Source organism: Atractosteus spatula, chromosome 15, assembly GCF_055471065.1.
Source record: "Atractosteus spatula isolate fAtrSpa1 chromosome 15, fAtrSpa1.hap1, whole genome shotgun sequence".
In the NCBI taxonomy this organism is placed as follows: Eukaryota; Metazoa; Chordata; class Actinopteri; order Semionotiformes; family Lepisosteidae; genus Atractosteus; species Atractosteus spatula.
Window position 1 is genome coordinate 10760649 of NC_142720.1, and position 17459 is coordinate 10778107.

The 17459-nt window shown below is 35.8% G+C and overlaps 1 protein-coding gene across 2 annotated transcripts in view; it reads left to right on the plus strand.

The window, feature by feature from the left end:
- macrod2 (mono-ADP ribosylhydrolase 2) overlaps positions 1 to 17459 on the plus strand; it is a 605869-nt gene that overhangs the window by 69760 nt on the left and 518650 nt on the right. The window lies entirely within an intron of this gene.

Sequence of the window (17459 nt, forward strand, 5' to 3'; positions counted from 1 at the left end):
TCAGGTGGTAATAACTATATATATACAGTAGAACCTAGTTTTTGTGCTTTTATTTAAAAGGTTGGAATTGCCAGTTTTTTTTTTCATTTTATGTTCCTCGGTTTAAAATTTGCCAATTTGAAGTTGCCTCAGTTTATAGCTTACAAACACACGGAGACAGTGCACAAGCCTTTCACTGAATGGGTATTCCTCTGCCACTTTTCACCTCTTCCTTTTTTAAAAAAAACTTGTTGCGGTTATTCAGAATTAATTTTTTATCAGACTGAGAGCCCAGTTTTATAATATGTGCCTATGGACAGAACTGTGCTTGTAAATGTGTACCTAGGTGCTCCTGTTTAATGCATGGTACATTATTAATGGAAACTGTGCTAGAGACTTCAAAAGAGTCAACCAGATGTTCTGATGGCAGGTCTGCATTCAAGAACGTTTCTGTTTTATTTGATGGTTAAATGTATGCTCCGGTCTCCTGATTGATATGTAGCAGCACCAATTGATTTAGTTGAGCGTGTGCAAGTGAGTGGTATCATTTGAATAGACAGATGACACTTCTAATGTTTTACTGAACCTTGTGTTAGCTTCTTTTTAGGACTCTTTAATCTTTGCAACTCTTTGAAAGAAGGCTTTTACATTACCAGCTGCGAACGAACCTGCCTTGATTTTGATCGCTCACTGACCGATTATTGATCCTGCATGCAGCCAAGTAATTTCAATCCATCTCTTTCTGTCAGGGCGGTGTGGCAGACTCTGGTTTTTAACTGCCTCTCTGACCAGGAGAAGAAAAACCAATTCCAGAGCAGTAGTCAGTCACTCAGCATGAAAGCATACTTTTTCTTCAATCAGATGTTTTTGTAAAATACAAAAAAAGTTAAAAATGCCTATCATTCTAAAATAAGTAAATAGGAATTACAAAAACCCAGAGTAAGCATTAAAATAAACAGCTGTATTTAAAATTAATGTGTAACATGATTAATGGTGACCATAAAAAAGCTAAAGAAACAAAAAAGGCTCAGTGGTAAGGGTGTTAATGCGTTGTAGTGCTTTTTTTTTAAAAAAAAAAGGTCAACTAGCTACTTAATTACTTATATGCAGGCAGTGGCCTGCCTGAAAAAAATCAGTTGAGTTATTTACAGAAGGAAGATGAATGTATATTTTCCTTGGAAGTACTAAAACATTTTTCATTTCTCTTTTGGTTTGTAGCAACATATTTTAGAAAACAATTTTAAATTTGATATGACTAAAAGTTGGTATGACAGTTACTCGACTGCATACTGTATAGTTCTAGGTACTATAGAAACACTGGAGTATGTGCTAATGTGGACATAGATGTTTGAGGCGACAGTATTCAAGGCAAGTGCCCGCAAGTCCTGGGAAAACCCTAGTTCTGTCCCATCAAAGAATACAACCTCTTTCAAAAGCTCATATGAAAGATTCCTGTTAGAATGCATAATCTGTGTTGATAGACCCAGCGGGTTAGTCTACAGTTCTTCTCAGGACCACTCTCAAACAAGATACTGTTAGGATTTCAACACTGAGTCTTTAAGTTGCTTTTTGTGAGTATTACAGCTATTCACTCGACATTCCTTGGGACTTACGCTGGTATGTGATTTTATGTGTATAAAAAGCTCTGAGAGCTTCCTCTTCATTTTATGTAACATTGCCATAAAGGAAAATTGTCTGCTATGTCAAAATAGGTCACATCATACTGCCCCTGTTTCTCCATTATTATTGCCTTGTAGCTACATATTGTATATGTATATTGTTTAAAAGCATTTATAGTTAAATGTGCATTTTTTACCAGATAAAATTAGTTTAAATTTAGTAGGTGAATACTAAATCACCCAGAATTATCTAGTGTTTACTGCAACTGACGCTGCGTATTTAAGGATTCATGGAGGGGTGATAGACAAGGTGATATTCGCAAAGGTTGGCCTTTACTGGTATGAAAGATTATTCAGTTCCGTTAGAAGATTATTTGCGTGATTTAGCTCCAGGCAGACTCAGGTCCTCTTGTATTTTGGCTAACTTGATCAATAGCCCTAGAGGGCATTCTGTAATTCACCCTCTTCAAGCCCTCCAAGAATGTAAACAAAGAACAAAAGATACTTGCATGACATGTGACAGTCCATTAGGGATAATTTAGATTTTTAAATGCTCCACTTTCTGCCATATTATCTGTTAGGAGCTTCCTATAGACACTATCCTTCTTTAGCTTTTTTTAATTCTTGCTTTCCCTAAAACATTACTAAGTTAAAAACAATTAAGTTTATTCTGGTAGCTGTAACATTCAGGTTTTTTTTTTTACTCCCCTCCCGTGCGGGGGGTCCAATTTTGGAGGTGGGTGGTGTGTCCTTAAATTGACTCTCTCTGTGGATTGGTTTAAGAGAGCGGTCTAGTTTTAAAATGCCGATACGGGACGTCCGGAGAGAGAGGTAGAAGAGAGGTGTGGAATAAACTACGGCAATTTTTTTCGACTGATGTTGGTTTGTAGTTTTTGGTAAACGCGAAATTCGTTTGTTTATTTGGCTGTGGTGGGGGGGTTGGGATTGTTGTGGCTCTTCTGTTTTTTTTTGTTTTCCATTACAGCTTAGTTTAGTGTAATAAGTTAGCTTGCGGAACACTTTTCTTTGGCTTTGCCGCCCCCTTTTCTCGGGAGACAGGTTTAGAGGGTATTGGGTTGTAGGAAAGTGTAGTGTTTTTTTTTTTGTTTATTTCCATCCGTTTGATCCCTGGCTCATATGTTAGTCCTCATTCGGCTTTTGACTGAGCCATATTGGGACGTAACAGTAGCTCACGGCTTATTTTTGAAAGATTTTTTTGCCATAAATTTGACCTTATTTTGTTTTGTGCTGTACATACTGTGCATCTGATTTTCCTGTTGGCGTCAGTTAATGATGACACCACCGTATTAAATTTTCTAACTATCACCATTAATTAACATTTGTGCTTTATGTTCTGTGATACAGGTCCCAGTGCGGTCCTTGGCTCTTATAGAGCATTTAGCGTAACAAGTTCCAATAGCTTTTTGGTGGCCAAACTTAATGAGCCTTAGATGTGGAGATGAAGCCAGACTTTAAATAGTTTGTGCCAGGCACATTTTTATAATTCTGCGGGAGAATAAAGCTTCATTTAGTTCTCAGATTCAAGGTAGAGCTTCCTCTTTTTAAAACTTATTTAGTGAATATTGTGTTTTGTAAGTGAATCAAATACTTAAAAAAGGATGGTAGAAATAGCTTCCTTACATTAATCAATAAAGTATCTATCTATTACATTTACAGTACTGGGTGCTTCAACTATTTGTCCAATTCTGCTTTGTACACCTGCACCGTAGGCTGCAAAGGAACAAGTTAAAGGTTTATGCGTGCTGAAAAGAGAAGAAAGGAAACGCAACGTTTCGGCTGTGGAGCCTTCTTCAGGCGTGTTGCATTTCCTTTCTTCTCTTTTAAGCATGGAGTAAATCTAACTTGTTCCTTCGCAGTTATTTCTTATGTATTTTTGTTACTGAAGCTAAAGTGAGAGCAGTTTTCATTTGTGTATTATATTGGCCTGGTTGAGTATTTTCCTGAATCACCCAGGTCTCTGTTGATTATTGCCAGAACAGCTAGTCCTATTGTCAACAGTTTTGCTCTTTAAAGGTATGGTAATATAATAAAACAACAATAAATAAAGCCTCCATGACCTTTTCTCTCTCTTGCGATAACCACCAGGGCCAGAAAGCCTTTGCCCTTTACAGAGTACCGCAAATAATTTTTTTTCCCCAAAAACAAAATTCCTCATTAATTGGCTTACACACAAATGTATTAAAAGCCCTTTCTTTGCAAATAGATCCCATCTTATAAATGGAGCTCCAGAGCCAAGGTACATGGGTTTCCTACACCCATTTTTATGGCACGAAATGGTGTCAATGAGAGCAGGGACATTTGAGGACATTTTGGTGAATAATGATCTTTATATTGACTTAACAGTTAGTCATTTAAACTGTATGAGTCAGAACAAGTGGGAGTAATCAGGGTTCCCTATAGCTGTGGTCCCTTACCCTGACTCTGGGGGATCCCTGCATCTTCTGATCCTTCAGATATACTGTAGGATCATCAAATCATACTGGAAAAGTTTATGCTCTTCTGAAAACTTGTATGGAATTTGAATTAGGTCAGTCTACATGTTAGTTGTTTTCTTAAATCTTTTTCTTACATTTCATCTTTCTTAGATGACATATCACATAAAGTAGAATGTTAAAGCACTTCACAAACCTACCAGTTCGTTAGATCTTATTCTGGTTTCTGTAGTATTAGGCAGAATGGGACTCTTGCGGACAGGACTTTCTTTTATTGCAGGTCAAACCTTTTCTGTCCTGTCCATCTAGGGCCCGGGCATAACAGGTGAATTAAGCAATACGTTACAATTTGTAGAAAATGAGAAATATGTTATTATAAAGGTAAGTACTGCCCTCACAAGTGGTTTTCAGTATCTTCTAATTCAATCATCATATTTGTTTTCACAGCTCTTTGTAATAAATGAACAAATTTATGACCCAGCGCTTTCAGAAATGTGAACACATAGAGCCCTAGCAGGTGTTTTTATCAAAATGTAGCAGAAAAAACCTCAACACAGCAACACAAGCTATATATCATAAGAAAAAAAGATTTCCAGTCGGGCAACGCAATCATTTTTTATAAAAGTGTTTTCTTGATGACGCAGAATAAAAAGATGTGCAATTTTCATAAACTACAAATTTGCTCATTTGCCATTTTACAGTAAACAAATAATATTGCAAAAGCAAAGCCTTGCCAAATCACAAATAGTATCTAAAACCCAATTACCTTATTGTTTAGCTGCGAAGATCTTGTCAGTTGCTTGACAACTGATTATTATTATTTTCATTTACTCTGTTCTTCTTTTAATATTTTTTTCCCTAATTTTGTGTTTGGTTTTGGTAGACTAAGAAGGCCATGTCAGGACCTGGCTTTATAAGACCTTATGCAGAATTTCTTGTTTGATTGGTTTCACAATTTTATCCAAAGTACCAGACGTTAGACAAGCCGTAGAAAAAAAAAACATTCTGCATTTGCTACAACTTGATAAACTGACATTTGAACATTTTTTGTTTGAACGTCTTTGTTTGAGATATTTCCTTCTAGTGTGTGTGCTTAGTAACATGTATAAAAAATCTGACGGTTCAGACTTGATGCCTGAGGGGTAACCCCTAATCAATGCAGGTGGTTATATACTCTACAGTATACGACCGGGTGGACTGGAGCACTTTGAGCAAAATGTCAATGTCAAGAAGCTTGAATTAGCACCCTTCAGTCAATGTGTCCAGAGTCCCAGTGACCGCTCCATGTAGAAAAGAGACGTTTAAATAATTAATTGGAAAATATTTACTGCATGTTTTACTTCTTAAATCTATACAGTGAGAATTAAGGTGATCTTGTTTGATGTGGTCATAAAAGGAATCATCATTTCATTTTCCATATTAAAATGATCCAGGTCTCGCATATAATACAGTAACAAAAGTCTATGCAATATGCATAGAGATAATTATGAATTTAAATGATAAGTAGTGAAAAAACATGATTAAATGTGAAGCAAATGACAGGGTGTTTAATTTTACAATTGATTATTCTTTAGCGAGCTATTTTCTCTAAAAAATACCTACATTATACTGTACATACAAGCCTACATTTCTACTTAGGAGCAATTGAAAGGAATATTGGAAACATAATTTAGAGAAACTTTAATATGGGCAATACTGCAGTCACCACTGTAGTAAAAATATCCAAAAGGTGGCAAAAACTCTATGAATGCACCTTGTGTTTGCTTGATAAGCATATATGCCAAGCTTCCTACCGTTGCTGAAATGAGGAAGAAGAAATGTTGTACACATTCTTTACTCGAGGCTGGTTGGAAGTTCCACACTGCAGAAACATTCTGTAATTGGCAGTGTTGCACAGCTCATCTGTTGCCAAACCAGTATAGGAGAACAGGGGCTTTCTTGCAGTTCTCTCTGTTTCCCTTGGGCCCTGTTTTGGCAGAGCAGGAAACAAGTGTTGTTTCCCCCCTCCAGAGTGTTTGTATTTGGAGGGGGCTGCTTCACGTTTGCCATCACCCATGCAGTTTGGTTTCATTTGTGGTACGTGGCTCTGGAGACAGTCCTTTACTTTTAATGAAAGATCATCTTTGTAACTGCGCTTGCTAGTATGGAGGTTTCATCAACTCTGGTACTGAAAGGACTCGGAGGAAAAACACGTAGAAGCTCAACTGTTAATACGTGTTGTATGTGCACAATGGATGACTGTTTACACAAGAAACGTTTCTGGTCTGTTAATGTTAGGGTAGTGGTTTGAAGGCGTTCCTGTGAGTGGGGGTTGGCAGTAAGTGGCACAGTCAAAGATGCTAACTAGAGGATTAGGCGAATTACTCAAAGGGGGCTGTTTAACAGGTTTTGAATGGAGGTGGGTCTTAATTTGCTTAAACTTCTAACATTAAATTGAGCCCTTGCAAATTTGTGAAAAGGGGATTATGACGTACGCAAATGGCTTTAAAAAAGTGTTATGTTTGTTTGTAGTTAACATTTGAATTTTTTTTCCAGGACAGAGAGAAACGGAGAAAAGCACTCTCAATTTACAATAGTGTGGAATACTTTAAAGGTAGAATAAATATTTCTCCTTTTAGGTTTTAAAATGGAGTGAATTGCCTGCGCCAAAGCAAGCAATGTCCACCCAGCTTAAGTGATAAACAGCTACTTTTTTGTTTTGCCAATGTGTGAAGCATTGATCCATTAATCTTAAACTGCAGAGTGCATATTTTGCTTCTGGAATAGTACAGCCACTTGCTTGTTTCATTTATAAAATCAATACTGATGAGTGACTTATGAGCTGATATATTTAGGAAAGTTTTGTTCAGCAATTTTAATTGCATGATTTATTCAGGTGGTACATAAAGTAAAAAAAAAAATACAGGAGGAGGGCCTAACTGCCTGTTTTGTCCTCGTCTCTTCAAGGTAAAGGTTTCTTCCATCTGCAATGGGGATGATCCAGTTAATACATTGTTTGATCTTAAATGGATCCTATGCTGTAGTTTGAACAATTTGACACCAAGTGCAAATGTAAGTGCTTGTGGTGTCATAGTTGGGTGAAGATTTATATCTCTCTATACAATCCTTAATAATTTTAAAATGCTTTTGCTATGTAGGCTGCTTTAGTTTATAAGCAATCTAAATATATAAAGATTATAGGAACGTGAACCATTTTCTCTGGAGGATTTATATGCATAACTGGCACAAAAGCCTCAATTTTGGAGTTTTACGCTGCTGAAGATATAGGTCAGTAATTAACAATCATATAGGCTAAGTAGGCTAGGCAATATCTTTATATTTAAATGTGCATTTTCACAGTTAATATTCTTTTTTTTAAACAAAGTGCCCTATATTTTGGTATTTATTTATAATGTATAGAAGGTAGTTTTTCTTTATTGTGGTAAAATAGTTTATCATTCTTGTTTAACGATTTTGAATTCCTCATCTACATATCCATGCTTAATCGAGTTCAAAATTGCTTCTGTAAATTAGCTCTTTCTTTTGAGACAGTGGAAATTTCAGCCCTTTTTTGAAATCCATCCTTGATTATCAACTCTATTCCCTGCTAATTTGTAATCTTATAAATTGCCAGGGGGCACTGAGGTCATTAATTTGGTGTTTTTGTTTTTTTTCCCCCCCGAAGTTCTCTGAACCATTTTAGTGCTGCCTGAATGTTGTATAGAGCAATTTGAATGTGTGGGAGGCAAATTTGTTTTCTGCACAAGTTTTCAGTTGCATTCATAACTTACAATTCCACCTGATTATAACGCCTTCACGTGTACTAATAAAAAGTACACCTTTTGAAAACATTTCTACAAAAATATCATCTAGTAGTATGTTTTCTGATTCCACAGCATTATGCTGTGTATAAAATCTCTTATTTTTATCCATTAAGAGACCTGACTAATGAAATGGTGGCAACGCTGTCGTAATTTTTTAAAAAAGTATTTGGAAACATTGTCTTAAGGATTTGCCTCCTGTCCTCTGCTTTCAGCGGGTTGATTGCTGTTCCACTAATAAGGCACAAGTCCTTAAACTCCTAACAATGTAAGTGTACTTGTTCTCCATTTGCACAACTGACAAGTGCACCTTCACGGTTTGTCAATGCCTTGCTCTTCAGCAGAACGTTTTATCTCTGCAACTGTGAGCACTAGTTACTGGAACTGTCTGGTTTAAATAGAAACAACAGCATTGTCATCTTTCAACTTTTTGCCTAGACTTGTTCCTGTAGTGTCAAATTTTTGTCCTCATCTTCTGAGGTTCTGATGTGAGACTGTCACTCATAGGTTTAATGGTATCTGTTCCTCCATGTTTGTTAAATCAGCTGAGTGTGATGCGTACTGTCAAACAGGCCACATCTGAATCCCATGCCACTAAAATATATTGTACCCCAGGCACATGTCAGCGTGACACGCAAAGCTGTTTGGCTTAGCACATTGTGATTAATTTTTGGAGTCTCTGAAGTTGTTTGGAAGAGTAAAACTACCCTGCACATTTTCATAATATTCTTATATAAAGGAACTTTTGAAAATTAGAGACAACCTGACGAATGCAGATGTCAAAAGCTATTCACAGGATAAACTGTTTTGCAGGAAAGATGATCACATCCAATGAACATCATGAACTTTAATAAAAACTTCAATGCTTGCTTCTGTTATAAACTACAATATTAAGTGCACATCAGTCACGTAGGTTCCCTCGGTTTATTTTTCAGTAGAAGCATTCTGCTTTTATTAAGTAGAAGCTATTTTCTTCACCAGATGTACTGTAGCTGCAATATACTGTTTAAATATTAAATATGGATGCAGTGGTTTAGTAGCAACTCGAAAGGCAATAGTGGCAAGATGGATTCTTGGCAAAGTCTTGCAGTTCCTGCAAGAGTGGATACATTTAGTGGGCATTAATTTGGATAATTATAAAGCTCTTCCTCAACCAACACCAAGCCTCTTTCTTACATCTTTCCTTGAAGATGTCAGGTTTTCTGTCCTTGTGTATTTTTTTAACAAACTAGATGTACAGTACAAGACCATTTTGGTGTGATCGATCATTTATGATCTGATAGCATTGGGTTCAATCCGTCATTTGCAGTCAGACAAAAATTTGAAATTCTGAAAAAAACCCCAAAAGCAATTCAGTCTGTTGTGATACGTCTAGGTATATTTTTGGAAGAAGATCACACGGAAACAAAGAAGAAAGAAGTCTCTTCTCATCTTGACACCGTGACAGTAGATCACCTTTAAACTGACTTTCTAACATATTTAGTATGCTGCATGCATGTATTCAAGTTTAAATAGGTTTCAGTCCTCAATTCTAATGCAATTGAAGTTATTTAGCTTAATTGTTTAATTTATTATGTATTTTAAAGGTTTTTTTGGATTTAAATCATGTGATACTTAAGATTCCTCAGTTAATTCAAGTATAGTCAATTTGGGTGGTTTCCTTTTGAATTGGAAGCAGTGATGTGTATTTGGATTCTTAAGTGGTGATCTTTTAGAGACAGGTCTTGAAGAAACAGACAAATTACGCAGCCATAAAACCTATGCTTTTTACTTTCCGAACTTTACCATCACTTCTTCAGTAGTCCTTTTGTATAAAAAACAATTGATTATTCATTGGCTTCATTCATTGAGCCATTATCACTTTAAAATGCTCACTTGCCTTTATTTTAGAGTTGTGTTTGAATATGATTTTATTTTTTTACTTAATAAATTTAATTTGTAGATTTGTACTGCTGATATGTTGAGAAATTGATTCTTGGTAAGTAAATTAACCTCAATGTAATATGTCCATCTGGCATATAAGTACGTTAAGAATTAATCTGCATTCTTTGTGACACATGGACTAAAAAATTTGCTGACCCTTGGCAGATGCCGTTTCAATTATGTATGGGCTGGGTTGGACAAAGGCTGCTCATTTTTAAGATTTCTTTCTTTGTAGATATACACTCCTTTTTTAAACTGAGAATGAATGGGTTTGCTTTGTACTTCTTACCTCAAATTAACCTGCTGAGATTTGAGGATTTCTGGAGAAAAATAGATAAAGCAGTTCATTTGGATCACTGACTCACTTTAATCTGGCCTAGTGAATAGTGCTGTTTCTTTCAATGAACTTTTGGGGCCAAAATTCTATGTTAATAAAATCCCACTCCTCCTATTCTTGTTCTTCTTAGATGATGACCGTCTGTTTGCCCAATGTGATTAATAGCCAAACTGGTGGCAACATTGTAGCCTTTATCCCTTTCAGGTTTGTAGAAGCTTAAGAACAGCTGGTAAGGAACCGAATCTGATATCCCCATTTGCAGATCATTGTATTTATAATGCTCCAAGGAACCAACGACTGGTGAAACATTCATTCTGAGAAAATAATCAAAAACTGTAGGCATTTCTTGAATGCCAGTATCGCAGTCTGCTGTGCTATTCTGTGTGCAATTCATGATCTCAATTAGAGGAGGGTTATGGACAGACCAGTGACATTTGGTGATTGTTTTTCATTTCAATCAAGAACAAATTGCCTTCCTCCCACCTGTTGACTCATGCATTCCCGTTTACAATTTTAATGAAGCTTCTAATCATTTCACATAAATATTAAAATATTTTGAGTAGGATTTGTGGTTTTATGTGTTGGTCATGATCAGTTAATGAGAGATTGTCAGTGGAATAATGAATTGGTTAATGATCATGTAAGTCTTGCTTCCTTTCTCGGAGAAGTAGATCCTAAAATGATTTTAAAACATTTTCATTTTTTTTTTCATTTCCAATCCCATCATGTCATGGTTAACATCCTGCTTTACTTGCAGCATCTTTTTGTACTGGTAAGGGGAATGTTTTTTTTTTGTCTAATGAAGCAACATGCCAGATTTTTCATTTGGGAAGAAAATACAAAAGGGCATTAACAACTTGATTGCTGTTCATTAAACGCTATTGTGCTTTGTGAAGTAGTATTTGTATATTAAAATAACAAAGGCTGTATTTTCTATAGTAATGAGATGTAAAAAAGGTATTAGGTTATTACTACAACTAATTGACCTTGTCCAAGTTTGGAAACTAGATGAAATATGCTACTGTCCTTAAAAAGATTTCATATGAGTTTGTGCTGAAACTGTGCCGATGTAGTTAAAAAAGCACAAAATAAAATAGGTAACAAGTGTATGTGCACGTACCCATATACATGGCTGTGTACCTTATCCGTGTCTCATTTCTGAGAATTACACATTTTTACACTTCTTTCTTCCTTTTTATGGGTTGGGAGGTGGGGAGATGATAAACAGTATGGCCTAAATAAACAAAATCAGCATCTAAATAATTTTTCTTTGTTGGTCGTAAACACTAATTTTGACTTAATGCTAATTTGTGCTGCAAAGTTTTAGAGGTGTATGATTTCTAATTGCATGTCGCTATTCTTCTCTTTGATATTCCTAACATGATCACCATGGCCTATTACACCTGAAGCATTACTTCCATTTTGTAATTGGGTTACAGGTTTTGTTAATTTCGGCTTGATTTTTTTAAGTTATCTCGAAAGAAGCTAGAAACAAAATTGTGCCTTTTTCCCAGTGATCTCTTTGTTAAAGGGCAAGATTGCATTTTTTTCTGTTCTTATGCAATGCATGTTTTTTATGGCATATTGGCTGGTGAGTTTAATTTCTCCAGGGAGGGTCTAGTAGTTGCAATAGATGAATAGAGTTTTGAAAGCGATTTTCAGAACAACTTGGAAAATAGGCTTCAGAAATCTAATTACAACCTTTTCTCAAGCAGTGCAGCTAGAATCAGTGTGGATCTGACTTGTGTTTGAATGCTTTCTGTTTATTTGTTCAAAGTGAATGTCCTCCAGTATTCTTTATTGTAAAGATTATAAAAAGGTAACGCTCTTAATGACGTACTGTCTTCTACTGTTTTTATTTTCATTGCGCTGTATTTAATTAGACGTGTGGGCTACAGCTAATACTGAAAATTGTATTACCTTGCCATTTCATTATAGACATTACGTTTAAATGAAAATAGGTTGAGAAGTTGCTAGATTCATAATTCTTATTTCCCCTTTAGTGTACGATTTAGAAATACACTAAAATTTCATGTAATCAGTGGAAGGTTTTTAGAGTAAGTTGTGAAAGACGTGCTTCACATTAATTGCTTATTTTTGGTCAATGCATAATGAAGTGAATCTCCTGTCACAAGACGGTGGTGTTTGTAAAAATTGAAGTGAAAACGACATGTGTGCAAAGCTTGTATTGCATAATTTGCTCGTCATTTTTTGCACTATTGGAAAATAAATTGTTTTTAAATTGTCTAACTGCTGTTGTTGTCACAGATTAAAGAGGTTTCACCTCTGTTGATCCAAAATGAGTGTCATTAGTTTATGCTTATTTTTCTCTTTAATTAGCAACATATTATCCATCTGTTTTATCATGATGATGTATGACTGGAATATGGCTGGCTGTTAATTATTATAGTTAACCAATGAGAGAAATCACTACAAGAGAACTGCTTTTTTGGACAGGAGTATTATATCTGTCACCATGTCCTCAGATTTTTTTTTACTGTGAATAGGGGGGGGAATCAAGCCATAAACAAGCAGCTGTCAGTTTAAAACCTCTTTGAAGAGCCTTGTCGCCAGACATTGCTGAGTCCTCTTTCTGTCTTTGAAGAGCTTGTCATCTGGGTCCTAGCAGCTAGAGGCTGGTCTTAAGCAGCTGAAAGCACCGGATTAGAGTGGCTTATATCTTTTCACTCTGTAGCGGATCATTGGATTGAAATTGCTTTGATGGATTTTTTTTTTCCAGGGATTTTTTTTCTATAGTTACATGAAATTATAAATTATATGTCTTGCTCTTTGTTTCAGAACTTTTTTGCAAGGCAAATTGTAAAGGATTATCGAGGGCAACTCCTGGACTAACTGCTACACAAGATGTCCACCTGTTATCCTAGAGATCTATTTTGTGAAACGGCAATAGGTTTTTGTTACTTTACATTAATCCCACCCCAGCTCTTACCCAGAACGGATCTGCACTAATACTGTAACTTTTAGATGCGAGCATTCCCAGTCGTGCAGGCAAGAAAAAAAGCCTTGCAGGTCTGGAATTCTCAAGCAGTATCCTGATGAATTGTGACAATGTGTATTTACAGTAATAAAAGCGGCTGATGCTAAAAAAAAAAGTGTCATCTGTAAGCTATATAACAGACACATCAGCTGCCCTTGGGGTTTTGCCTGCTTCTGGTAATAAAAGCAAATGGAACCCATGTCTCACAGAAAACTGTTGCATAATGTATCTGAAGAAGCGTAGGAAAATACATCGAAGCATCAAACATTTGTACTGAAAACTGGCAAAAGACCAATTTATGAAACAGTCACAGGAATTTTGTTTTCTGGAATATTAAGTTACACTGTACCAGTGAATGTTGTAGTGAATTCTCCAGCTAAACCAGGACAATTCCTTGCTTTGGAACCTTGTAAATTTAGAATGTAAGAATCTCGGAATGTTGCGATCAAATAAAAGATAAGTGATCTCACAGGGAAACCTCAATGAAAGAGAAATTCTTGAAAAAGGGAATCAAAAGCAGATGAAGCAAGTCTTTTTTTTTTTAAATGGGCATGTTAACGGAGTTCAGCAGAATAAAACATGCAACCTGCAAAGTTTGCAAAGGCCTTCTAAATCCTAGGCTGAACGCAAGTTCCTTCTGTAAAATATTACGCAAAGGATAGGTTGATTGGGATTCCTAACATGCAAATGAAGTTTCATATTTTTTTCAGAAATCGACATGTTTTATGCAATATACAGTAGGTAAGATTCTGTAAATCTACCTCATCTGTTTAGATCGCATGCAATTTGCTACTTGCTCTACCATAACTTTTGAGGAGAGCTCTCAAAAGTGCCAATTAATAGGAGTGAAAGTCGAAGGAGGAGAACGTTTCATTTCTTTCTACTCATGAGAGAAGCAGAGGCCTTTTAAGTGAATCGATATGCTATAATGTAAAGGGCTTTGTAATTATTTTAATAATTATTTCAGGATCCTACTTCCTAGAAAAATGGTCAAGTGGGGCAAATTCAATTCTCATGAGCACAATATGTTGACTCTGAAAAGGGCATTGTGAGATGTATCACCTTTTAAAAAAATCATTAAAATGAGTTAATGGCTGACATGCATTAAAATCTCCCATTGGAGGGAGTCAATTATACCGACATTTGCGTAGAGCATTACATATTCAGCTGAAAAATTTCAGAGAACTCTTCAAACATCCAGTTTATCGCAGAAGTGGTCTTTTTTCCAATTTAAAGAATGCAAAATTAAATGCTGCCCCCAATCATCATTATGCTTCTATCCCCAATTCTCGTCACCCCCCTCCCTTAATCCAACACCATTTTTAAATGCATGACCTTGTAGTTTGTGACATATATTGTAATAGAAAACATAAATAAAATGTGGTTTAGATTTATAATGGCGGCAGTGATTTATTGTTGGATGCATGCATGTGCATGCTTTGTGCTTTCAGGGAAACATTTGAATCCATTAAGAAGATAGGAAAGGAACCAGCCTGGTCTTTATAGTTTCAGGTCATCGGTTTCTGTGGCCAGCTACTAATCATGCTATTACTTTTCACGGTGAATTGAAGCAGGCCAGCAGAGTTCCCAGGCCTTTTGAGAGGAAAGCTGTGATCCCACATGTTGAGGTATTTTTCCTGTTTGATGGATGCCTCATAGATTCAGCTGCAGCCTAGAGTTTTTTTTAATACAGGCAGATGGTTCAAGTAGAGGGGTTTTGTGTCAGACAGCGAGGAGAAAAAAAAAATGAAATCTCCAGGTAGCCACTGCCAAGAGGCCTTCAGAGGTGAGATATCTTCATGAGAGTAAAAAGTAAATTAAAAAGAAAGGTGCATGAAGTTGTCAGTTAAGGCTTCCAAAATGTGGGACATAGCTGCAGAGTGCCATCTTACTCTTAACAGTGTAATATGGAGCAGAGGGATCTCCATGTTCTGTGAGTGTAATTTTCTATAGCCAATGAACTCAAAACACATAAATGTAATTGCTGCTTTGGTCCAGTTAAACATGCATAAAGGTGTTACATCAGTACCGATTTCACAGATGGCTTGGTTTCTTTGTAAATTACTCAAGGGAAGCAGTGGTTTGTGTGAATTTGGAGTTGCACTAGTTGCATGTAAGCATTATGTTTAGCATTCTGAGCTAAGTCATCTGTTGGTTTGTTTCCCTCTCTGCAGTAAGTGGTTGATCAGGTGAGATGTGAAAGTGTTATCCTACTCTGTGTTGTATCACATCACATCTCCTTATCCTTAAAGAATGTGTTTGGAAGGGAGCTGAAACGAATTGCCTGGCTTCTGACCTCAATCCCACTGCACATTTTTTAAGAAATAAAATTAGATGTGTGGTTCACTTTGATGTGCAAGATGCCTTGGACAGGGTACAGCAGAAACAGGCAAGTCCGTCATTAGTAGAATTTGGAAGCCAGGATTTTTACACTGAATGAGAGGCACAAATAAACCAAATAATTGTGTTTTGAGTTTCGGAAGTGCTGACTGTAATGGTGATATGTAAAATGTGTGTGCTGTTTAGTTTCTCTATTAAACAAAATCATCTTCAGACATAGTATAAAGTGTTTTTGTATTTCTCTATGTGTACTTGGAGGATAACAAGGCTTGCATGGAAACTGATTTTTTTTGTAAAGAAAATATTAGGTGCATGAATAAATGTAGCATTTTTCAGTAACTAAAATGCTTTTATCTAGTGTTTTTTGTGTAAGCAATTTATGATTTCACTTTTTTCATCTCACTTGTTTCATATCTTTCAAAAAAACTGTATGATTGTTTATAGAAAGAGGAACAGTGACTTGCTGCTCTTATTTTAACTGCTATGAAGAATGTTTTTAAAGTTCAGAGAGAACAACTAAAATATATTTTAACATAAAATATTTTGGATCTTGTCTGCTCCCACAGCATAACAGTCTCAGTTGTAGGTATTGTCCTCTAATCATCACTGTCTTGCATGAATTAATTTGATTTCACTGAATTCAGCAGCCTCGTTAACAGATGTTTCATTTTCTAATAATCAACTTGGCCGTATTTTGGTTGTTTAAATGTCTTGTCTTTTAAGTTTGGGTACCATTGGTTTTGGGTTTGGGTTTAAATATATGATTGATCCAAAAAGATTTTCTATCTTGACATTTGAAGTAGACATTTATTTTTAAATTTATAAAGAAGTAATTGTTTTTCTACTAATAAGAATTGTAGGAATATAATTGATTGCTGTTGTGATGGAATGGTTTTTGTTCTTTTGACCTTTGGTTCACCTGTTCTCTGTAGACTCCGATATGTCAAAGTGTCAGAAACAGCTGTGTTCTTTGATCAGTTTAATAGAGCTGATTGCTAGAGTTTCCATATCTCCAATTGACTTTAATAATCCATCAACACCACTTTTCAGTTTGTGAAAGTGATCCCTTTTATTTTGTGAATGACCATACTTTTCTACTTAAGAACTACTGGGTTCTGTGCCTGGTGTAGAATAAGAACAAGAGTCCCTAAATGGCCTATGTTTTGCTTCTGGAAATAAAAGGAGCAATTAACAATAAAATAGATGATTAATAATGTAAGTCTTTCCCATCATACAACTTGAAAAGCTTTAGAAGATCAATTACATAATTGTCAAGATTGACAGTAAAATGTGCTGATTATTGAGCTTGGGCATATCCTGTTACACTTATCACTGTCAGGAAATGTGTTTGTGGTCCACTGTGGGTTTTGCTTTCATGCTGCAAAGCATTGTGGTTGTTTTATTTTTTATACATTACATACGGTGCTGGGTTTTAAATATCCATGGTATAAGTAGGTACCTTCTGAAAGTATAGCAGTTTTTATTACCTGTACTGTCAACATAATGTTATAAAGTCTAGCATCAGCTCACTATTGTAGTAGTTTAACAGAGCAGTTCAGAAAATGCAAAGGGAGATTGTTTTCCTATTATTACAAATCTGTATTTTCAGCTGGTGAAATGCTGCTGCTGTTGTTAAGAGAGTTGCAGAGTAATGTACTTTTAAACTAAATACACTCATTTATATCCGAGTGATAGACTTAAATGTAGAAGGTACGTTTTTTTTTCTGTTAATGAAATTGCAATGATCTCATCTGTTTACATGGCTTGATAATGTGAATAGAACCTCATTTCACAAGACCAGAAACCCCGATTGATTGATTTAAAGCTCATCCAACTCTTAAATTTCATTATTTTCATTAATCTGTAGACAGTAAGACAGCAGAAAAATACGGGCATTTTAGCAAGATGCGCATTTGTGTTCCTCTCTAGCACTTAATGCATCGGGGGTTTATATAAATGCATTCAGAATTAAATTGCTATGATAGAGAAGAAAAGAAACATTTGCTGGAG